Source organism: Chelonia mydas, chromosome 7 (assembly GCF_015237465.2).
Source record: "Chelonia mydas isolate rCheMyd1 chromosome 7, rCheMyd1.pri.v2, whole genome shotgun sequence".
Classification (NCBI taxonomy): Eukaryota; Metazoa; Chordata; order Testudines; family Cheloniidae; genus Chelonia; species Chelonia mydas.
Window position 1 is genome coordinate 101633187 of NC_057853.1, and position 22466 is coordinate 101655652.

Sequence of the window (22466 nt, forward strand, 5' to 3'; positions counted from 1 at the left end):
GGCAAGCCAGGGTGTGAACTACAGTCTATTAGAATGCCACACGCTAACTGGCTGTGTGGACCCTGCAACCACGCACTAATATGTCAAAGCACATTAAGGAACTGTTAGTGTGTGGTAGCAAAGTCCACACAGCCAGTTAGGGCTTGTAGCTTGTCATTGTATTTAGTTATTTTTTTCTATTACTCAACAAACTCTTTTTTTCAATATTATTTTTAATTATGCCACAGTTCAGTAGACTCTCTCTCTCTCTCTCTTTTCCTAGACCAGATTTTTACAAATGTTTTGTGTGTGAGCTTCAGGTCTAGGAGCCAACTCTGTCTTATCCTCTCCAGGGAGAGGCACTGAGCATCCTGCCTACCAAGCCACTGAAAGGTGTGCTATAAAATGGAGGGAATATTGCACAATTACATATCCGGGGAAGGGGCCTCCAAATTAAGAGGTAAGTACTAGTCCCACTGGGACTGATTTTTAGAAGTGCTGAGGACCCCAACTCCAACTGAAGTCAGTGGGAGCTGTGGTGATTGAAAATCTGAACCAAGATCTGAAATTTGAGACTTGTTCCTATCTCTTTAAAGAACCAGAGTAAGCCCCCTGTTCTGAACCTTCCCAAATGGTGGTTTTGTTCAAAATCTGAATCTAAATTTTATTGCTGAGGCCTATCTACACTTAATATTTTCTTGTTTTCTCAATCTTAAAATTAACTCTAAATCCAACTCCGGTTTCTCCCTTCTGACTGCATTACTGACTGCCTCCCTTGCTACCCTTCTGTTTTTTTTCTCATTTTGACTAGGATGCAATCTTCACTGCTTTTTAATTTTCAACTTTATTTCCTTTGCTCTACTCCATCTTTGTATAGAATTTTTCCTTTTCCTGCCTCTACAAGCATTGCTGAAACTACATCCATAAATGATTCACTTTAATTGACCATATCTCCCTTCCAAGCATGATGTGGTACTTTTGTACAAATATTGCTTTGTGGAATAAAATGTGTTCCGTTTTATGTCCATTTCCAAAGTCTGGGTCTCCATCACAAAAAACAGAATTTCAGGTTGGAGAAGAAGGAGAAAAAGAAAGGAAATTAAAAAAATGCCCTCCCCCCACAACCAACAACCCTTTAGTATACAGATATTGAGATTTCAGACACAATTTTGAACTGACCCCTAAAATAACCCTACTTAAATCAATGAGTTTGCATGGAATGTACTATAATTCAGCACAGACTCAGACTATGGCCCTCTGTCTTTCATAGGTTACTAATTAATCATGAAATCTCAACTAATTTGAAATATTGGAAATATTTTACTTGCTAAAACCATGATATTGTGTGATACATATTCTTATTCACTTTCAAAGAATACAGTAAAAATATTTCAAAATACAATTTTTTCCACACACCAATGGTCAATTTCATCCCTAGTTGTTGGTGGGGGGGGTGTTTGGATTGTGTGTGGGTTTTGGGGTTTTTTTTGTTTTGTTTTGTTTTTGTTTTGGTGAGTTGTGCTACAGTTCAGTGATTGGCAAAGGATTCCAGAGCTGCCATTTACCTAGGTCTAGTGCTTCATTTCAAGGAATGACATTCATACAATGTTAGAGGGATTAAAGACAAATCCTCAGACCTCTGAACTGTTTCAGTGGTACAGCAGCTCTCAAATGGGACAACATAACCCACTTCATGGCAAGTATTGACATCCATCTCATCAGCTACATGTAGTGCCAGCCGCATTGCTGTCTGCTTGTACACACTGCTGTCTCCTGTTGATAATGGGAAGAAAGACAGTACTTAGGACACCACTGGGGAAGAGAAGAATACACTCTGTATTTAACATGTATAGTACATAATATAAAATGAGCATACAATCTAGTATTTATACTGTAAAAGTTATACCAGCAAAACATCTCTTGCTTACTAGCTGTCTGGTTACTGGCAACTGAACTGCATACTAAACAGAAATTATCTGCCTGAATAAATGTTAAGAAACTGAATCTGTTAAATGGTCAAGAGTTGTAGGCACATGAACTGAAAGGCAGGTTTGGGAATTTCTTGTCTTAAAACAGATTAGTATATTACAGAAGTGACAGAACTGGTTTCTAGAGAGGAGGGAAGAGTGACCCCTCTATTCTTGATCCAGCAACATTAGAGCTGTTCCTGGTGAGGGCCTTCCATTTGGCTTCAGATAATTGTAGTAAATAATCCATTCCAGGAAGAAGAAGACCTCAAAATTATAAATAAAAAGTGATAATTACTTAATTTCAAATTAAGTTCTGTAAATAAACCTAGTTGTATATGAATTGTGCCAGAAAGGTACGTAATCTTTTTAACTGATAAAAGAAAAAATTCTAATAAATATTGAAAATATATTATCACATGTACGATGGAAAATAAGTACAACAAAATTGTAAAGCAGTGTTCCATTATCTTCAGAATCTAAAAGCATTTTGAGAAAATCACTTTAGTGAAAGTATTAATCAATTTCTAACTCAACCTACTTAATTTAACTCTGGAACTCTGGTAACAACTTACAACTAACTTACAAATTTCACCTTACTGGTTAAAATTCTGACTTAAGTCAAAGGACTAAAGGAAGGGCCATGCAAAATATGACTAAAGTTGCTTAATTCAGATTTTAGTATGTCCTACCATATGCTATGAAAGCTGTTGGATAGCCCCGACTGGTCATACAGGAAGCCCAATCAGCTTCTTATTTGATCAAAGTGAAGGGAACAGACTTTTTTTTTTTTTTTTTAAACGGTACCGTATCCACTTTTTTTTTTTCAATCTACACACACATGCTGCACTGATTGTTATCAGTGAGACAAAGACCTAGAGTTGCAATGGAGCAGAACATTATCTAACAATGTTGTGATTCTATCATTGGAAAAAAGGTGGAAAAATACTCCTCTGAGAATGCCTTTCCATTATATGGCATAAGGATATGTTTTGTGCTTTAGTAAGGTGCATTTCATCAATAAATGAGATTTATTTTAGCAGAGAATACAGAAATGCCGACAGAAAATAAATTGTTTGAGACACTGTCAATTCTCATCAAAGTGTTTGCAGGTCTCATTTTAAGAGCAATGAGACAATAGTGTGTCCAGGAAAAGAATCTATAGCAAAGTATTTTATGAAAAAACTACCAAACAAAATTTCAGTGCAAACCCATTTAGTATTTGTAGTCTTCATTTATTGAATACTGAATGTCTCCCTTTCACTTCAAAGGTATGCAGTCCTAGAATCAGGCTGCATTACAAGAGAGTCTGCTCTACCAATAAAAGCCAAGAAGATATGTGCAAGCAAATTCTGGGCACGTCTTCATCAGAGAGAATCACTGACACAAAAATAAATAATAAAATTAATATATACAATACTACAAAAAGCAAGAGAATTTTCTGAAATCTCTTACAGGCAAATTCTTCTGCCTGTACCCTGGATAATTTACATACAAGGAAATGAAATCATGCCTCTCAGCCGGAATACTGGAATCAAATCATGGTTCTTTTTCTGAAGAGGATGGATTTAGCAGGCTTAGGCCATCGGCTTCATAAAGAGGCCAGGTTATACCTTACATACCAATTTTCTTTACACGTCTTATTACATAGGCTATTGTATTTTCTTTAAGATTAATTTTATTTTTCACTGTTATTCACAAAGTTGATTTAACAAATAGGAGTTCCCCATCTCTGCTACTGAAGATATAATTTTATGGAGCAATTTGCCTTTAGAACTAAAACACTGTGATGCTTTCATTTATAAATAGTTGTGGTTGGTGAATTGCTTGCTCCAAGAAAGAGAATAAAATCTCAGAAAAAGAGAATGAATGGCATAATCAACTCAAAATCAATATTCAAAAACATCCTATCTGGGGTTCTTCAGTATTTGTACTAAGTAGGGCTGAGAGGCCCCAACAAAGCTTGGGGTTCCCTTGTGCTAGGCACTGCAAAAGCATAGCAAGATTCACTCCTTAACCCCAAGAGTTTACAGTTTAAATAGACAAATACATTAATTAATGGGTACATTTTCAGGTGATCAGTTTTGTCCTTAGCTCTGTGATGCATGAGAGGACATTGCTTAGGGCTTGTCTACACCACCACGTGGGGTCGATCTAAGATACGCAACTTCAGCTACGTGAATAGCACAGCTGAAGTCGACGTACTTAGATCTACTTACCGCGGTGTCTTCACTGTGGTAAATTGACAGCTGACGCTCTCCCGTTGACTCTGCTTGCGCTCCTTGTTCTGGTGGAGTTCCGGAGTCGACGGAAGAGCGCTCAGCGGTCGATTTATCATGTCTATACTAGACATGATAAATCAACCCCAGTGGGATCGATCACTGCCCGCTACTTTCAACATTTATTTAGTTCACTTATTCTGGAATTATATCTTTCTTCAGTACCTGCTAGGGTAATACAGAAGGAATTTTGTCTCTTTCATTTTAAAGAGCAGCAAGTCAGCTGCAGAGGAAAGAGCATGGTAACAGTGCAGTGTTAACACTATTATATTTTCACACCTGTCCTCTCATCATTTCCACAGCCAGTCATTTTAGAAATATAGGACCATACCCTCAAAATATTTTAAGGGACTCCCATTGGTTCCCCTTTCAATGACTGGGGCTTCTTCAGGTATTTTCTTCAAATGGACAAGATCAGTCCCTAGATGAGAGGGGGTTTTGCTATAGGCACAAGTTTTTAATGCCAACCCATGCTACCCTGAGGAACCTAATATCTTTCCAGATACAGAACAAATGGTCAGCTCTCACTAGAACTGGACTGAGGTGAGCTAGTGTTTGGCTTTTGACCCACACAAGGTTCAAAGCAGGGTCTGGAGTTCAAGTTCAAAGCTGACAGCACTGCAGTTTCATAAGTTATTCTCAGGGGACTTTAGCGAATAGTGAAGATCTCAGCTAATTTCATGAGATTTTGGTAACTCACTACTGTAACCTAATCTCTTGAAGGAAAGTCCTCACTGTGAGATGATCAACCTCATCTGTCTGTCAGACGGCAAGTCACTCAACCTGCTCTACAATGTGCTTTTATGTTGTCTCTATAAGTAATTCTTCTGTACTTCGCAGTAAACAAGTAGCCCTTGACCCTAACTAATGTGCCGCTGGCTGTTTTCCCCATTAGTTATACTGGAGTTTTTACTCTCTTAATGGATAGTAGCTTGACCTCCATTGTGTTTTTAGAGTTAGAAAATAAATAAGCTATTTACTTTATTATACAGATTTTAGTTTATTGCACTAACAGCTTGCTTCCTTCAGTACCAAACTCCCAAACAGTCTGAATTCCTCAGTGCTCATTCTGGGCCTGATCAAAAGCCCACTGACACCAATAGGATCCTTTTCACGGCAATGAATTTTGGATTAGGTCCTCTGGTACTAAACTGACAATGCTGGTCAGGGAAATAATCCACTTCCTTCCTTCCCTGATGAACCAAGGGACGCACCCCACTCATGTACTTATTCGCCACACCAATACTGAGTTGGACTCTAAATATATTCTATGGGTGGTGTACCCGAGATCACTTATTCACTGATGTCTTAAAAACTCCCGCCCCGCAATCTGGGTCTATGCTGGTTATGTGCTATGTATATATCTTATGAACCCTGTAACCGACACTTGTAATCCCTCATAACCCAAGCCTGACCCCAAATGTAGAGTACCTTCCTTCTTAGCTTGTGTACATTTGATTTTAAACATTAACTTTTTAAATCTACTTCTGTGCTAATTTCTGAGCAAAAAGGGGAAAGATTTTGTCCCTTCTATACATTCAATTACAATTCACTAGCCACGCATCTACTCAGTGCTTATCCCACAGAATAGTGGTTAATTCTCACTGTTGGGTGCTATCATGGGGAGCAGAAAGAATTTGTCTGCTGAGAGTGGATTAGGTCTCATGCATGCAATAGCATCCCATTTCCCCCCTACTAGATACCTGCCTGACAGAAGCAAGGCACATGGGGCAGTCAGGGGCTCAGGCAGGAGGAACTAGCACATTAACAGCAATGTGAGAAAGTGGGGCCAGTTTGGTGGTAGATGAGAAGCATAAAGCTCCTGGGCTCTTGAGGGGAATCATCTGACACACAATCCAGAATACCTTGTTTGACAGAAGTAGTCACTGAGTATACTTAGCTTCCATCCCTCAGTTTAGGCACATTCTAGTAAAAAGAAAATTCTAGGATAATTCTAGGCCTTGTGTGAATGCAAAAGAAGTTATGCTTGTGCAGTAGGTGGAATCAGTAGAGTTATATTAGGGAAAATGCTCTGTACTGCTAGACCTAGTATAAAAGTAGCATTATAGAAATGGAGAGGTTATCAAAGATGAATAAAATGCTATAGGGATTTTAGGATCTTCCATATAGGAATTGAGAGAAAAATTTGGTCTGTGTTTATGGAAAGATAGAAGATAAAAAGGGAATTTTGCTAATATTTACAAGATTGTGAAATAAACAGAGACTAGGTGTTTCAAGGCTATTTGGGATAAGGTCAGATACAAGATAGCTACTGCCAGCTAAGAGAACACAAGTGTGTGAACTCAGGGTAAAGAAGAGTTTGACGCATTTTTGGGGGTAGGGAGTGGGAAACAAGACTGTGGAACAAATAAAAACTGTGGAGTAAATAAAAGAAGAGATTTATAGATTCCCAGGCCACTATGATCATGTTGCGTGACCTAGTGTATAACACAAACCATAGAACTTCCCCAAAAGAATTCCCAGAGCATATTTTATAGAAGAACATTCAATCTTGATTTAAAAATTGTCAGTGATGGAGAATCTACCACAACCCTTGGTAAATTTTTCTCTCAATATTAAAAATTAGCTCCAGTCTGAATTTGTCTAGCTTCTATATCCAGCCATTGGATATTGTTAGATCTTTCTCTGCTAGATTGAAGAAACTACTATTAAATATTTGTTCCCCATGTAGGTACTTATAGACTATGATCCAGTCACCTCTTAACCTTTTCTTTGTTAAGATAAATTATTTGAGCTCTTTGAATCTTTCATTATAAAGGCAGGTTTTCTAATCCTTTAATCATATTCATGACTATTCTCTGAACCCTCTCAAATTTATCAACATCCTTTTATGATGATACCAGAACTGCAAACAGTATTCCAACAGCAGTTGCTCAAGTGCCAAATAAAGAGGTAAAATAACCTGTCTACCTCTATGTGAGAATCCCCTGTTTATGCATCCCAGGATTGCATTAGCCCTTTTGGCCACAGCATCGCACTGGGAGCTCATGTTCAGCTCATTATCTGCCACCAACCCCAAATATTTTTCAGTTACTGCTTCCCAGGATAGTCCCCCATCCTGTAAGTATGGCCTACATGCTTTGTTCCTTGATATACACATTTACATTTAGCCATATTAAAAAACACATTGTTTGCCTGCACCCAGTTTACCAAGCAATCAAGGTAGCTTGGTATTAGTGACCTGTCCTCTTCATTATTTACCACTCCCCCAATTTTTGGGTCATCTGCGAACTATCATCCATGATTTTATGTTTTCTCCCAGGTCACTGATAAAAAATGTTAAACAGCATAGGGACAAGAACAGCTCCCTGCGGGACCCCTCTAGGAATGCACCCACTTGATAATGATTCCTTGAGATTACCTGGATCAGAATCTGGCTAAGAACTTTGGCCCTCCAAATCCCCTGCTGGACCCTCTATCCTGTTAGTTAAAAAGAAGGATGGAACATTGCGCCTCTATGGTGATGATCAGGCCTTGAGTAGTATTACCATCAAGAACAAATGCCTTCTCCCTCTGATCAATGAGTTTCTAGAATGGGTTGGTGAAGCAACGGTCTTCACAAAAGTCAATCTGCGCGGTGCTTATAACTTGGTCTGTATCCTGGAAGATGATGAGTGGAAGACAGCTGTCCACACAAGAGATAGCCACTATGAGTACCTGGTTATGCCCTTCGATATCACTGGTGCCTTGGCCACATTTCAATATTTCATGAATGATATCTTCGAAGATATCCTAGACCAGTTCATTCTGATCCACTTAGATGACATTCTCATCTTCTCAGAAAACTAGACTTTGCATAACCAGCACATCTACAAGTGCTGGAATGCTGCTGGAAAAATGTGAGTTCAACCACACCACCACTGATTTCCTGGTTTATGTCATGTCACCTGATGGGATCAGTATGAACCCACAGAAGGTTTCCACCACTGTGGACTTGGCTACGCCAAATACCACCCAGAACATCCAGTGGTTCCCACTCCTCTCAAGTGCAGCATTTGTCTGCAACTGAGGACTGAGCCTAAATGTAAATAATCTATTATAATTTAAATTTTAAATTAATAGTTTTGGTACTGGTAGCACTGGAGCATGATGTACACATAAAAAACACCCATTAGAAGGGTGATAAGGGGATGGAGAGAAATGAGTAGCAGATTGAGGGAACTGAGCCAAATGGTCCAGAGAAAGGAGGATCCCAGAGTAACTTGGCTTAAAAAACAAAACAAAACAAAAAAGCTTTCAAACACATGTAGCATCTCTGTGGCTTTAGTTTCCTACACAAGAAGTAGTGTAGAAAAACCTCATGTTGTGGAACTATGATTAGTCTAGCAGTTCTACATTACTGAAAAAATTGCTAAGGTAAAGTGTAACACCGACAGACCCTGGTCATCGGTGGGTGAGATTGAACCTGGGACCTCCGGAGCTTAATGCATGAGCCTCTACTGCATAAGCTAAAAGCCTCATGCCTGTTAGCTAAGGCTGTAGAGCAGACTCATTAATCTCTCTCTTTCTAAGTGGTCTCAGTGCCACTACACAGGACAGAACATCACACCCAGAAAGTGTGTGGGTTACCAAAGCAATGTTTTGATTCATTGTCTGGCAAACCACAGCTGCTTATCTCTGTTCAAAACCCATGTCCCTTCACCTAAAGCTCCTATCAGCTCTAAAACGATTATAGGTACTTTTGCAGAAGTAAAAGCTCTACCAAGGAACAGGTATTGTATATGCACCTCAGAAATTTTCAAAACATGGGAAGAAAGAACAGGACCCAGCACTGTGAAACTGAAATAGGTACTGTCAAATCTGATCCTCTAAATAGGCAGCAATTAAAACTGGTGGACTGGAATTGAGAGACCTAGCTTTCATTCCCAGGCTGATACTTATTTACTATGTAACCTCAGGTAAATCACTTAACCTATTTGTCTCAGTTTCACCATCTATGAAACAGAAATAATCATATTTTTCTACCTCATAGGAAGGTTGTGATGCTCAATCATTTAGGCCATGATGCTGCAAAGACTTATACGTTTTACGTATACGTGATATACCTGAATACTAATTTAGGTGTGTAGGTTCACTTTAGATATGTGAGTTAGTTCAGCTGAAGTCAATAAAGTTAAGCACATGTATAAATCTTTGTAAGACAAGGGACGTAGGGTTAGATCAACAAAAGAACACAAACACTTAACTGCCACCTTAGGTGCACTATCTAGGCACCATCAGGATCCTCAAAACTCACACTCAGCTGCTGCCTGAAGTCCCCTAGGTGCCTAAAAATCTGCCAATGAGCATGTGCACAGCCACCTCAGTAAAGGCATCTAGGTGCCTATCTCAGGCCTAAGCCCTACTGGTATCCTCAAATGAGGCATTCCCCCACCTCTCACACTTGCAGGGTCCAATTTGGTAGGCATGCTCAGAGCACGCCTAAACCAACACAAAACAGTCACTGATGGAGGAGGTGCTGCCACCTCTCACCCCCTTTTAACTTTCAGCCCAGTGGTTAGAAGACTCACCCAGGACTTGGTAGACCCAGGTTCAGCTCCCCTCCCACCTCTGGCTGATCTGGAGAAGGGACGTGCACTTTGGTCTCCCCCTGAAAGAGAGCCCTAACCAAAGGGCTATGGGGAGTTCTGGGGAGCAGGCTTTCTCAGTCTCTCTTGAAGCAGTTCCACTGTGTATAAATAAAATAAATATGCATTGGCACAGAGGCATTAGAATGTGCCTAATGAATATTTATGTATTTATAAACAGTAGAACCGCTTTAATGGGAGAGATTGAGAGAGACCTGCCCTAGAAAACCCCACAGCCCAGTGCTTACACAAAGCAGAGAGGGAACTAGAACCCAGGTCTCCCATATCGTGGGGAATGCCAAACCACTGGACTAAAAGTTATAAATGGGGAGAGGAGCACCTACTCCTCCTCACTTTTGTGTGAGAAAGGACACAGGTGCTTAGCTCCAGGAGAAGGTTCATGGCTCTGTATCCCAAGTGGAGATAGACACCTAACTGTCTTTGAGAGGTGGGGCTTAGGTCACACCTGTCTCCTCAGCTTTTCACATAGACTAGCTTAGGCAGCTCCCCCTGGAGCATGCTGGCTTTTCTGGGTCCCATTCTTAGTTGCCTAACCCTCGCCCCCCATTGCACTGAAAAAGGGAGATTAGGCACCTAACTAAGGAGCCTAAGTACCTTTGTGGATATCTAGCCCATAATGCTTGTGAAGCACTTTGAAATCCTCACATAGAAGGTGCTATTGAAATGCTAAGCATTATACATAATTACATTTTTAGGTTGCAAAGTCCACCTACTTACTTATACATTATTTTCCAAAACAACTGCTTCCTTCCTGTTTTTCCTTTAAAAATGATCTATGACCAATTCAATATGAAGTAGTTAATGTGCACAGGCAATGGAAGAAAAATATCTGATAAGGAAACACTTTGCATTTTCAAACTTCCAGAGATTTAACAAGGAAAAATATGTAAACAACTACAGAAGTCTCGAGTTTCCTTTTAAATTTGTTTTTGTAGAAGTAGAAGTTGAGTCACAAAGCCTCGCAAGTTTGCCTTTAGGATAGCAATAGAACTAGCTTTGGCAGGCAGCCCTGATAATGACATTTTTCTCAGTGTTAAAAATCTTTTTTATAAAACAATGCAGATCCCTATTCCTTTAAAGAAAGCCTTTCAAATATAAGCATTTATGCTGCTCTTGTTTGCCTTATTTATGATGGGTTGTATTTAATAGGAACAATACCATAAAGAATTCTCAAATGAACATTTGCCATTTTTACAATGGCTTTTTTATTAGCTGCATTTGTGCCTGAAAATTCAAACTAATATCTAAAAATCCCTTCAATTTTTTATTGTATTACTGTTCCTTCACCTGTATAATCTGCATTTATTAACTTGCCCTTTCTAATATAATATTTTTTTCGGTTTTTGTTTCTTTAACACTGCTAGCAAAATCACAAAGCCATTCCTGCTTCTAAACTTCATGGCAACTAACTCTGTGGCATAAAAATGCAAAGCACTTAAGACTATCCAGGGACTGAAATTGGCTGACAACCCAGATGCTTATAAGGATGTCAGCCATATATTTTGTATCTTATAATGCAAACTGCTTTTTTGATTTATAGAAATTAGTTTTCCATGATTCCCTGGTAATTACTTTAAGTCTGAATAGCTATTCCCCGCCTGATCTTTTTAATCTTGTGTCAGTATTTTCTGTCACTGACTCTTGTTCTCTTCCCTGTTCATCAGCTATTACTTTTCATTTCATGGCTCAGTGGTAAAACTCAAACTTTTTTTCCTTATTATATATCCAACCTATTTTCTTCTCAGATGCTTTGACTTTCTCAAGGTCTCATCTATTATCATGTTAAATCTTGTATGCCCAGTAATAAATGCTCCCTATTACTAGAAATCTTTAATATTGTACAGGCAGGGATGTGAATTCTAATATTAAATACAAAACAGATCCAAAATACTGCTCTCTACATAAACACATAGCAGCTGAGTGGAATAAAGTTGTTCATTTGCAAGAAAATGCTGTTCATGTTTTTAATTTAACTATGGGCACAACACTATGGTGAAGTTATGCATCACATTATTTCTGGGTGAGCCTTGTAAAAGGAAAAGTAAGGGGAATTAATAATCAATGAAGACTTAAAAATAGACCTTTTTAAACTTGTTTTCTATTTTACTAATTGATTTTCTTTGACTCATTGCAGCCGGCTCCTCTCAGTGCAGAGTCCACTGTTAGCATGGTTGCACTATATGAACCATCAATGTAAACAAATAAAACTTTTCCGTTTCTTCCTCCTGGCTCAATTGGTGGATCAGAAGCAGTGTTGCAAGTGATTTTTAGTCATCTATCAGCGAAGATGTAAGTACTCGGCACTGGTGAGGCCACATCTGGAGTATTGTGTCTAGTTTTGGGGCCCCCACTACAAAAAGGATGTGGACAAATTGGAGAGAGTCCAGCACAGGGCAATGAAAATGATGAGGGGACTGGGGCATATGACTTTCGAGGAGAGGTTGAGGGAATGGGGCTTGTTTAGTCTGCAGAAGAGAAGAGTGAGGGGAGATTTGATAGCAGTCTTCAACTACCTGAAGTGGGGTTCCAAAGGGGATGGAGCTCAGCTGTTCTCAGTGATGGCAGATGACAGAACAAGGAGCAATGGTCTCAAGTTGCAGTGGGGGAGGTCTAGGTTGGATATAAGGAAACGCTATTTCACTAGGAGGGTGGTGAAACACTGGAATGGGTTACCTAGGGAGGAGGTGGAATCTCCATCCTAGGAGGTTTTTAAGGCCCAGCTTGACAAAGCTCTGGCTGGGATGATTTAGTTCATGTTGGTCCTGTTTTGAGCAGGGGATTGGACTAGATGACCTCCTGAGGTCTCTTCCAACCCTAATCTTCTATGATTCTATGACTCTATGATTATGTATGTGTGCATTTATTTCTGATTAAGTGATTCATGGAAATTTGTATGCAAATTGGGAGCAGGCCTTGGACACCTGGAAAGTTGTCAGTACAGCCACTGTTGTCTTGTAGTTTCCACAATGAGGAAAGAGGGCCAAATTCTGTTCCTGCTGAATTCAGTGGGATTTGCCACTGACTTCAATGGGACCAAGATTTAGTCCGGTACCTGAAAGACACAGAGAATCAAAGGCTCTCAGGTTTGAAAGATGAGGATATTGTTGTGATGATAATAGAACAATTGTGAATTTGAATGATCTGGAAGTCGGAAAGACATATTGGCACAGCCTAGATCTAAAATCCCCCCTCAGTCTTCTTTTCTGAAGACTAAATAGACTCAGTTTTCTTAATCTTTCCTCATAGGTCAGCTTTTCTAAACTTTTTCGTTGCTATCCACTGAACTCTCTCCAATTCTTTCTTAAAGTGTGGCACCCAGAATTCTAGCTGATGTCTCACCAATGCTGAGAAGCGTGGGGCAGTTACCTCCTGTGTCTCACATATGAAACACCTGTTAAAAAAACAACAACCCAGAATATTAAGCTTCTTTGAAACTGCGTCACATTGTTGTCTCATATTTAATTTGTGATCCACTATAACCCCAAGTGCATTTTCTGCAGTGCTACTGCCTACTCAGTTATTCCCCATTTTATATTAGGGCATTTGATTTTTTCCTTCCTACGTGTAGTACTTTGCACCTGCCTTTATTGAATTTCATCTTGTTGATTTTTGACCAACTCTCGAATTCGCAAAGGTAATTTTGCACTCTAATCCTGTCCTACAAAATAATTCTGACCCTTTCCAGGTTTGCTGTTATTTGCAAATTTTATAAGCATAGTCTCCACTTCATTATCCAATCATTAAAGAAAATACTGAATAGTACTGGATCCAGGACAGCCCCCTGCGGCACCCCACTAGATATCTGTTTCCAATCTGACAGTGAACCATTGATAACTATTCTTTGCACATCGTCTTTCAACCAGTTATGCACCCACCTTATAATAATTTCATCTAGACCACATTTCCCTTGTTAGCTTACGAGAATGTCATATAGGACTGTGTCAAAAGCCTTATTAAAATCAAGATATATCTATAAGCTTGCCACCATCCACTAGGCCAGTAACCTTGTCAAAGAAGAAATTAGATTGGTTTGGCATGATTTGTTCTTGACAAATCCATGTTGGCTATTACTTATTATCCTATTACCCTCTGGGTGCTTACAAATTGATTGTTTACGAATTCGTTCCAGTATCTTTCCCAGTATTGAAGTTAGGCTGACTGATCTATAATTCTCTAAATCCTCTTTGCTCTCCTTTTTAAACATAGGTACTATGTTTACAATCTGAAAACACTCTCAAGAAAAAACCCAGTTTCCTCTGGTCTGGCCAGTCTCGTTTGTATTGTCAAGGCAAAGTCATTCCAAGTTAACAAATTCTTTGATTGTCCTGCAGCTGCTTCCAAATCGGGTGTGTGATGTATGATATGGTCCCTGTCAGCAAATTGCTAATTTAATACACATTGAGGGTTAGAGTTATAGAGTTCATCAAATCAATCAATTCTTAAGTTGTTCATAGACAGATTCCGCATATGGTCTGAGGTGCATAGAAAGAACTTTGTTCTAGCAACACCTCTAACAACAAATGAGAAATAAAATGAGTTCACCCAGCAGAAAAGAGGCAGTGGAAGGTACCTGGCATAGTGGAATCGTGGCAATTCCATTGCATTCAGGGAAGGTGAATGCAGATGAAGTACATCCAAAGCCTATTTACTCGTGCTTTACTCGAGGGTATTGAACTTCACCCCTAGTAGGGGGATTCCCAGCTTTTCATTTTCGTTTACTGAATTTAAGTTCTTACCTGTCGTCTTTGAGTCATGTTTCCTTAGCATGTCACTTGAAGGATGGAACCACCATCTAATGTGATAAAAGTCTGAGTTACGACTCCATTTTTCACTGAGAAAAATTGTGGTTGACAAGACTTCTTATAACCTGGTTATCAGGTTTTGAAAAATGTAACAGAAATGTACTCACCAGTACCTGCATTTGTTGACAGAGTAATTCCTGTTCTCCAGTCTTGTTGCAGGAATCAGAATAGCTACTTATTATGGCATAATCTACAGGAAGCAAAAAACACAATATCAGTGAAAGACCTATGGTATACATATAGATTGACTTCACTTCCCACCCAGTTAGGTAGTTTGGAAGCAGAAACCCATGAGGACAGAGTTAAGGAGAAGAGGATCACTTGAAGTCTTTACATCTAGACTGGATGTGTTTCTAAAAGATACACTATAGCTCAAATAGCAATTATGGGCTTGTTGCAGGAGTCACTGTGTGAGGTTCAATGGCCTGTGCTATGCAGGAGGTCAGACTAGATGATCATAATGGTTCCCTTTTGATCTCAAAATCTATGAAACTGAGAGGGATACATGATGGGAAAAGAGAGTGGTCTCTGACAAACTCCTTCACCAGTGAAATGACCATCATCTACTCCCATCCAGGTAGAATTATCAGAACAGCTAGTGCAAATAATATGCTAAGTCAGAAGGTGATCTTACTTGAGAGATAGATTGGACTACCTTATGCCTAAAATCTGGCTCTGGATTTGAAGTCTATTCAGAAGTGTTTAATGAAGGTACGATCTTGAGGGTGATACTCTCAGCTACCTCCATCCTTGAAATAGAAAGGCATTTTGCTGAGTATGCTTTTGCTGGCAGTGGTGGAGTCCTACCCTCCTGTCAATAAATCATGTTATGAAAGGATTTTAGTGAGCCACTAATGGAAATGCCACTAGTGGCAATTCTTTCTTCAGACCGTGTAAGTATTTAGGTGAAAATGCATGTGATCATTTCAGCTTTAAAATCCAGTGTCAAATGCACACCCAAACATAGACCTCCCAAATGACTGCTCATGGCGGGAACTCCGCTTACTCTCTTCTAACCTCTGGGGTGAGGAAACTGCCATTCTAGTCTCCATCCCCCTCACCTACCATTGTTCTGACTCTCTCCCTATCCAACCAGCCCTTCGCCTCAGTCTCCTCCACTCCCCTCTCCCTTTCTTCTAACTCAGTTCCTACCCCAGCCCATGTCACTCCCTGCGACCCACAGTCTCCTGCCATATTCTCCCTCCTTTTCCCCCTCAGTTTTCTGTATCTTACATTCCTCTGACCCGCTAGTCATCCTCCCTACCCTGCACATATCCTGTCTCTACACATTCCCCTGTTCCCACACTGCCTCCTGCCTAGGTCAAACATAATAAATAGGGAATGGCTATCTTGAAAACAATGGGAGTCAGTGACTATCTTTACTAGAAACAGCCTCACTCCCACCTGCAAAGGCTATAGGGAGATGGCAGCTGTCTGTGGTGAGAGCAGCCTGTGCTTCAGTTCTGTGGAAACAATAGCGAAGGGCAGCCATTTTTGGTGAGCGTAAGATCATCCTCATCTTTCTTCCGACACTTGAGCAGTTATTAAAAAAACAAATACAATCACAAGGTTCACAAAAAAACTGGGAAAGTTGGCAGCTCTGTAAGAGCTTGCCCTTGGCTTTCCTCTTCGTTGGCTTCTCCCTGCGTTCAATCCTCTTCTTGGAATCGTCCCAGTATCTTTTGTCCACTTCCACTGAAAAGGAAGCAAGCAAAAAATGAATGAAGGGGTGAAGGAATATTCCTATTCCTCTCTTCACTGTCAGGCACCACAAGAGATCCCAGACTGGAGGCCAGTGTGGAGGGTACTATCAGAAAAAAGTTAATGGACTTGTTGCCCACTGTACATTGTGACAGGCACCTAGTGGTTTGGATTATTGTTGGCTTGATTTGTTTTCCCCTTTTCTAAAAGCACCTATCATCCATCCCCTGGAACAGAGGAGGTTACTCTTACCTGCTGGCAAAAAATCTTCCACCGCACAGGAGATCACTATACTCTTACCAATGTCTGCAAGGCCTACAAAGAAACGAGCACAAACTCCACAAGCCAATGTAAATGTGTACACCACACAAAAATACAGCATAGATCACAAAGAGACACAAAGTTCATTGCTAAAGGTTGGTTCATTCTAGAGTATTTGTGAATAATTCTTTCAAGTTGTTGTTAGACTCATTTCAATCCACAGGGGAGTAAAAAATTTTAAAATGACCCATAGTAGGTAGATATGACAATTTTAGCTTGTAAGGTCTATTTGTTTGTACAGAAGCCAGGACAAATTATCCCATTCTGACTGAGCTTTCTAGGCACTACACTAGCACAATAATAATTAATTTGTACTACCATTGCACCTAAGAGTCTCCATCATGCACCATGGCTCTGTACAAACACAGAACTAAAAGACTGTCTCTGCCCAAAGCAGCTTACAATCTAAGTATAAGGCAAGGGATAACAGATAGATAGACACTGAGATGCAAGAATACAAGGTACCAGAGCACCAGTGACTTAACTGTTGTCATTTTTTTTGTAGACCTCACAGCAAAGGAGGGTTTTGAAGGAGTGCAGTTGAGCCTCTCACCTCCAGAGCAACCCTCCTGTCAAGATAGGGTGTTGCAGGTGTTCTTTCAGTCTAAGGCCCCCTTTATCCATCCTCTAACCAGGTCACCTCTCAATCCATTTTGCTTCCAGGGTTAGCAGAAAAGTCCAAAACAAGAAAACCCAAAAGTCTAATGGCCTCTAAGCCCATTCCTTGGCTTCTATTTGGAACTCATAGTTCTTGACTTTTTTTACTCTTGATGCCTGAACTTCCCCTATTGGTCTGGGGGGAGTGATAAGGATTCTAGCCCAGGGACCCTGTTTAGCAATATTCCTTGCTAATTAATTTGCCTGTGCTAACACAAGTTTCTTGCTCTGTCGTCCCTGTGCTTGGTTCCTTGTCACACATTTCTACATGCTTTTCAGTGCCATGGTCGTGTATTTCTATTAGGTTCTGGAGTTGTTTTCTCAATGCCCCATGTGCTTCTGCAAATATGTGTCTTCTATCAACCTCACTGGCCAACTCAGCAACCTGTTGCTGAAGGGTACGCTGAATCATCCCTAACTCCAGCTATGGCCTGTTCCGATTTCTTCTTGTAGTGGGATGGGATTGGGGGGTGGCAGGGGAAGACTATTCTTCTGTAGCATGAACAGATATCTTGCTTCCTTCTATCTGTCCTCCAGACGAAAATCTCCTTTACCAGGCCTTTGTTCCGCTCAGCTTCTTTACGTATGTGTTCTTTGACATAGCTCTTCTCGGTTTCTGCAAGCTCCAACCTAGCATCAAGACATAGCCTTTGGCATTTCTCTTCTTGCAGCAACCCCTGGGTTGTCTGTAGGCAAACCTTCAAGTCCACCCCATTACAAAGATGATGAGTTAGTTTTGTGGATGTTTATGAGGAGCTCCTTCCAAGCATGAGGGACAGCATGGGAGAAAGTATGAAAGTGCTTGTTTGAAAATTTAGCAAATCAGTAATCACTGGCCAATTGGAAGCTGGAGTTGACATTTCAATAGTGAATGTGAGATGATAGGTAGGGTAGGGATAGACTGTGAAGGGCCTGGAAAGTGAAGCCCAGCAGTTAATGTTTGATGTGATAGAGAAAAGGGAACCAGTGGAGGGATGCAAAGAGAGGCGTGCCTCCCTCACAAACCCACACAGCCCAGTCTAGGTGGCAGTTAGATTTTAAAAATGTTGATGCATATTTTATGCTGGGGTTTATTTTGTTATAATTAAGGACTAAAGGGATGATCTGGTCACTGAATGTGGGAGAGGGATTTAATGGGTACTTATCAATTTTCCCCCCTTCATTATTTTTTGTGGTCTCTGTTTTACCCAAGCCTCCAGTATTTAGTCTATATGTGAGTTTGTGCCATCTAATTGTAAAGAGACACAAACCTGAAATGGTTAGGCAGCCTCAGCAGGCTAAATTCAGGATAATTTTATAGATATCTTTTGAACAATAGATCTGGATATTTGGATTTTCTGTTCTGAGTAACTTTCATTTTGGAAGATGTAACTGAAAAATTCTATAAAATAAAAATATATATAAAACACTAAGTAAAGACTCAGGAGTTGGCCCACTATGTACTTTAGATGCAAGCTAAACGAGGATAAGTTTTCCATGTGGCTCTTGGCCTCAAAATTTGGGCAGTTCTGTCAGAGACAGCTGCTCATCCCCACTCTTCTTTCAAGCTCTTGCACAGATAGAACTGTATTTTATCCAGGAGCCATGCCTCTGTGGGTAGGAGCAAGTGCCAAAGGGACCATCTACTTATTCTGCTACATCACATTAATGTACTTCCTACCCCCAATCTGAATTGTACTTCATGGCAAAGCAATATGCCAGGGGTGGCTAAACTTACTGGACCTCCGAGCCACATACCACAATCTTCAGAAGTTCGAGAGCCGGGCCACACCTGCTGGGAGCTGGGGCTCCAGCCCCACAGGAGGTACCTGACAGGGCTCAGGGCTTCAGCCCCACTCCTCCTGAAGCCCTAAGTACTGGCAGGTACACCCGCAGGACTGAAGCCCCAAGACCCACCTCCCCACTTCCCCGCTGCAAAGCAGAGGTCCTGAGCTTCCCTTCCCCCCAGCCTAGTAGGGGGAGAATGGGGAGGCGCGGGGGGCTCAGCAAGCCGCACTTTAATGGTAAAAAAGCCGCATGTGGCTCGTGAACCACAGTTTGGTCACCCCTGCAACATGCTGTCACTTCTTCTCCCTCAGACCATGATGCTGAGAAATGGTGTCATGTTTACTTCTTAAGCTGTTCTGCACTGAGGAGGGCAGAAGCTATCAGAGCTGAACTGGCAGAGATTGTGAAATGTACTGAACTTCCCATTTCAGAACCTGACTTTGAATCAAAAGAAAACACGTTAAGCATAAAGAAAGCTCTCTTATCTGGTTACTTTATACAAGTAAGGAAAAAATATGGTTTAGTTTAATTCTATAGATATGAATAAAAGACAGCACAGTATTTAAGTTAAACAAATTGCTCTTAGAGAACTCGAAATTAAGATAGATAATGGTATTCCCTTGATTCCTGCAAAGGATTACCGGTACACTTTTCTTCCATTTATTCAAATACTTATGATTTATACAACAAATTTCTCTTATAGTGTCAGCCAAGTTCACTTTTGTTACAAAGCTGTCATTAATTAGTATATTTTTAAAATTCTTCTACCCACTGTACTGGAAACATTTGTACGCCATTAATTCCTTAGATGATGTGACCAATACTCCCACATACTCTAGCCTCCTCCTCTGGTATTCATCTACCACAGCCTGATGGCTCACTAGGAAAGGGAACCTCTGTCCATACATCCATGTTAGAGGCTAAGAGGTGGTGTAGGCTTCCAGAAACATGTTACCCTTCAGCACTTCTCGTTACAGGGTTGTTTTCTCTTTGGGGTTGTCTGTATGAAATTACCCAAAGAATAATCTTAATTCCAACCAAATTTACAACAGAAAGACAACACAAAAGCAGCAGTTTGTTGAACATTTTTAGATTTACATTCCTCCTATTGTAAACTAGAGGAATCATTCTCAGTTTAGCTACAGAAAAAACAAGACGGAGAGTGGCTTATATCTGGGCCCCTACCAAAGTCATGGTCCATTTCAGTCAAGTAAATTTCATGATTTCAGCTATTTAAATCTGAAATTTCAGTGTTGTAATTGTAGGGATCCTGACCCAAAAAGGAGTGGGGGCGGTCACAAGGTTATTGCAGGAAGAAAGTACTGCTGTCCTTACTTCTGCGCTGCTGCTGGCAACAGCACTGCCTTCAGAGCTGGGCAGCTAGAGTGTGGCAGCTGCTGGCTGGGAGCTCAGTTCTGAAGGCCGGTGCCTTGCCAGCAGCAGCGCAGAAGTAAGGATGGCATAGTATGGTATTGCCACCCTTATTTCTGCCCTACTGCATGCAGAGCTGGGCCCTCAGTCAGCAGGCGCTGCTCTCCAACTGCCCAGCTCTGAAGGCGGCGCAGAAGTAAGGGTGGCAATAACTCAGTGCCCCTAAAATAACCTTGTGACCCCCGCCCTGCAACTCCCTTTTGGGTCAGGAACCCCAATTTGAGAAACACTGGTCTCTCTGTGAAATCTGTATAGTATAGGGTAAAAGCACACCAAAAAAAAACAACCAGATTTCACGGAGGGAGACCAGATTTCACAGTCCGTGATGTGTTTTTCCATGGCCGTGAATTTGGTAGGGCTATTCTTATAACCCCCTTGAAAACATTTGTTCTTCTCTGACCGCTCTGGTCTTCCTGTCAGCATGGCATTGCTTTCTAGCAAGAAATGACTCCCTCACTCACTCTGCTTATCAAGACTACCTCTTAACCGTCCCTAATCCATGGCAGCCAGGCCCATTTCCAAACTATATCCATCTGCATCCATACCACTCCCCAATCACCAAATCAACTGCTGGGACTCTGACCTCTACCTCTCTTGAGCTGGATCCTTGAAGGATGGCAGAGCATGTGCATGTGAAGGGGAAGTGTTCAGTTATGAAAGTGTTCTATCAAGTAGATGGTACTCTACCTTTAAGCCTGCCCCACTGGGCCTATCAGCTCAGGAACATTCCCCACCTTGCTCTCCAAACCCAGACATGCCAAATCAGAAAGTGAAGGCAACATCTGACAGAAGCTCATAGAATCATAGAAATATAGGACTGGAAAGGACCTTGGTAGCTCCTCTAATTCAGTCCCCTGCATTGAGGCAGGACAGATACAATGAATGAAGCTGATAAACTGAATTAAAAGCACCCCTTCAAGCTGTGCATTAACTACATACAATGCACATGAAGAGATGAGGCAGAATACATTGACAGTAATGCAAGAAAGTTAGGATCTGGACAATGGTCTACAATTATTTCTATGACAGTAGCTTTCCTAGTATTCACTAGATCCTGTTCAGCTATACAGTATTGGTAAACCAACCCCTACCACACTGAGTTCATGATCTAAAAAGGCAAACAATAAACAAAGGGTTGGATGAAAGACAAAACAGTCAGCTGATATTTATAGAAGGGGAAAAAAGTTAACTTAAAATGGCCCTTGACCTAGCCAGTAGTACTTGGGTAGTTTCTTTCAGCGATTTATGATAGAAATGGGTTTTCAGGAGGAGGAGAAAGGATCTCACCGTATGAGGTTTCAGTTTGTTTTTGTTCTGATGCACGGGGAGGAAGGACCAGACTCTATAGCCTGGTAGTTAAGTTACTGGTCTGGAGATGCAGGTTCAAAGTTCCTGATCTGCATTTATTTGGAGCAGAGACTGGAACCTGGATCTCCCACATCCCAACAACCAGATTACAAGAGACAGTCAACTCCTGCTCTCTCGTTCTGACCCAAGAATCCATCCTGGACTTCAGAAACCTTCCTGACTAAAAAGATGTCAAAACGGAAGTTTCCACAACATTTTGGTTTTGATAAAATAGCATTTTTCAACAAAAGAAAATTTAATCAGAAATATTTCTGCCTGCTCTCCTTATGGTTTTGTTTGAGAGAGGGGTCCAAGCATAACCAGTGCCCCTCTTGGTGGTGTGAAAAAGTGTGAAGATGGTCATGAAAGGAGAGGACAAACTGTGTGCATAAGTTCACGTAGTGGGACAAGACTGGCATGGTGAGGAATTATTTTCACACAGATTTCATAATCTGTTTACGAACATATGTGAAAGTGCTTGGAATTTTCAGCTTTTGCTGGGCCCAGTTCTGTTTTGTTTATATTTACTGGTCTATGCTGTGTCTTTGCATAACACTGTATGGTATATTGTATGTATACCAACCTTTTATTATGTTTTTCACTAAA

The 22466-nt window shown here is 40.7% G+C and overlaps 1 long non-coding RNA gene across 1 annotated transcript; it reads right to left on the bottom strand.

Annotated features, from left to right (window-relative positions):
• Positions 1-1432: 1432 nt before the first annotated feature.
• Positions 1433-18306, bottom strand: LOC119566843. Its single transcript, XR_005226268.2, has 4 exons — positions 16041-18306; positions 14744-14826; positions 14571-14626; positions 1433-1752 (listed from the first exon to the last, which is right to left on the bottom strand). It is a non-coding gene; the product is annotated as an uncharacterized LOC119566843 (long non-coding RNA).
• Positions 18307-22466: the final 4160 nt, after the last annotated feature.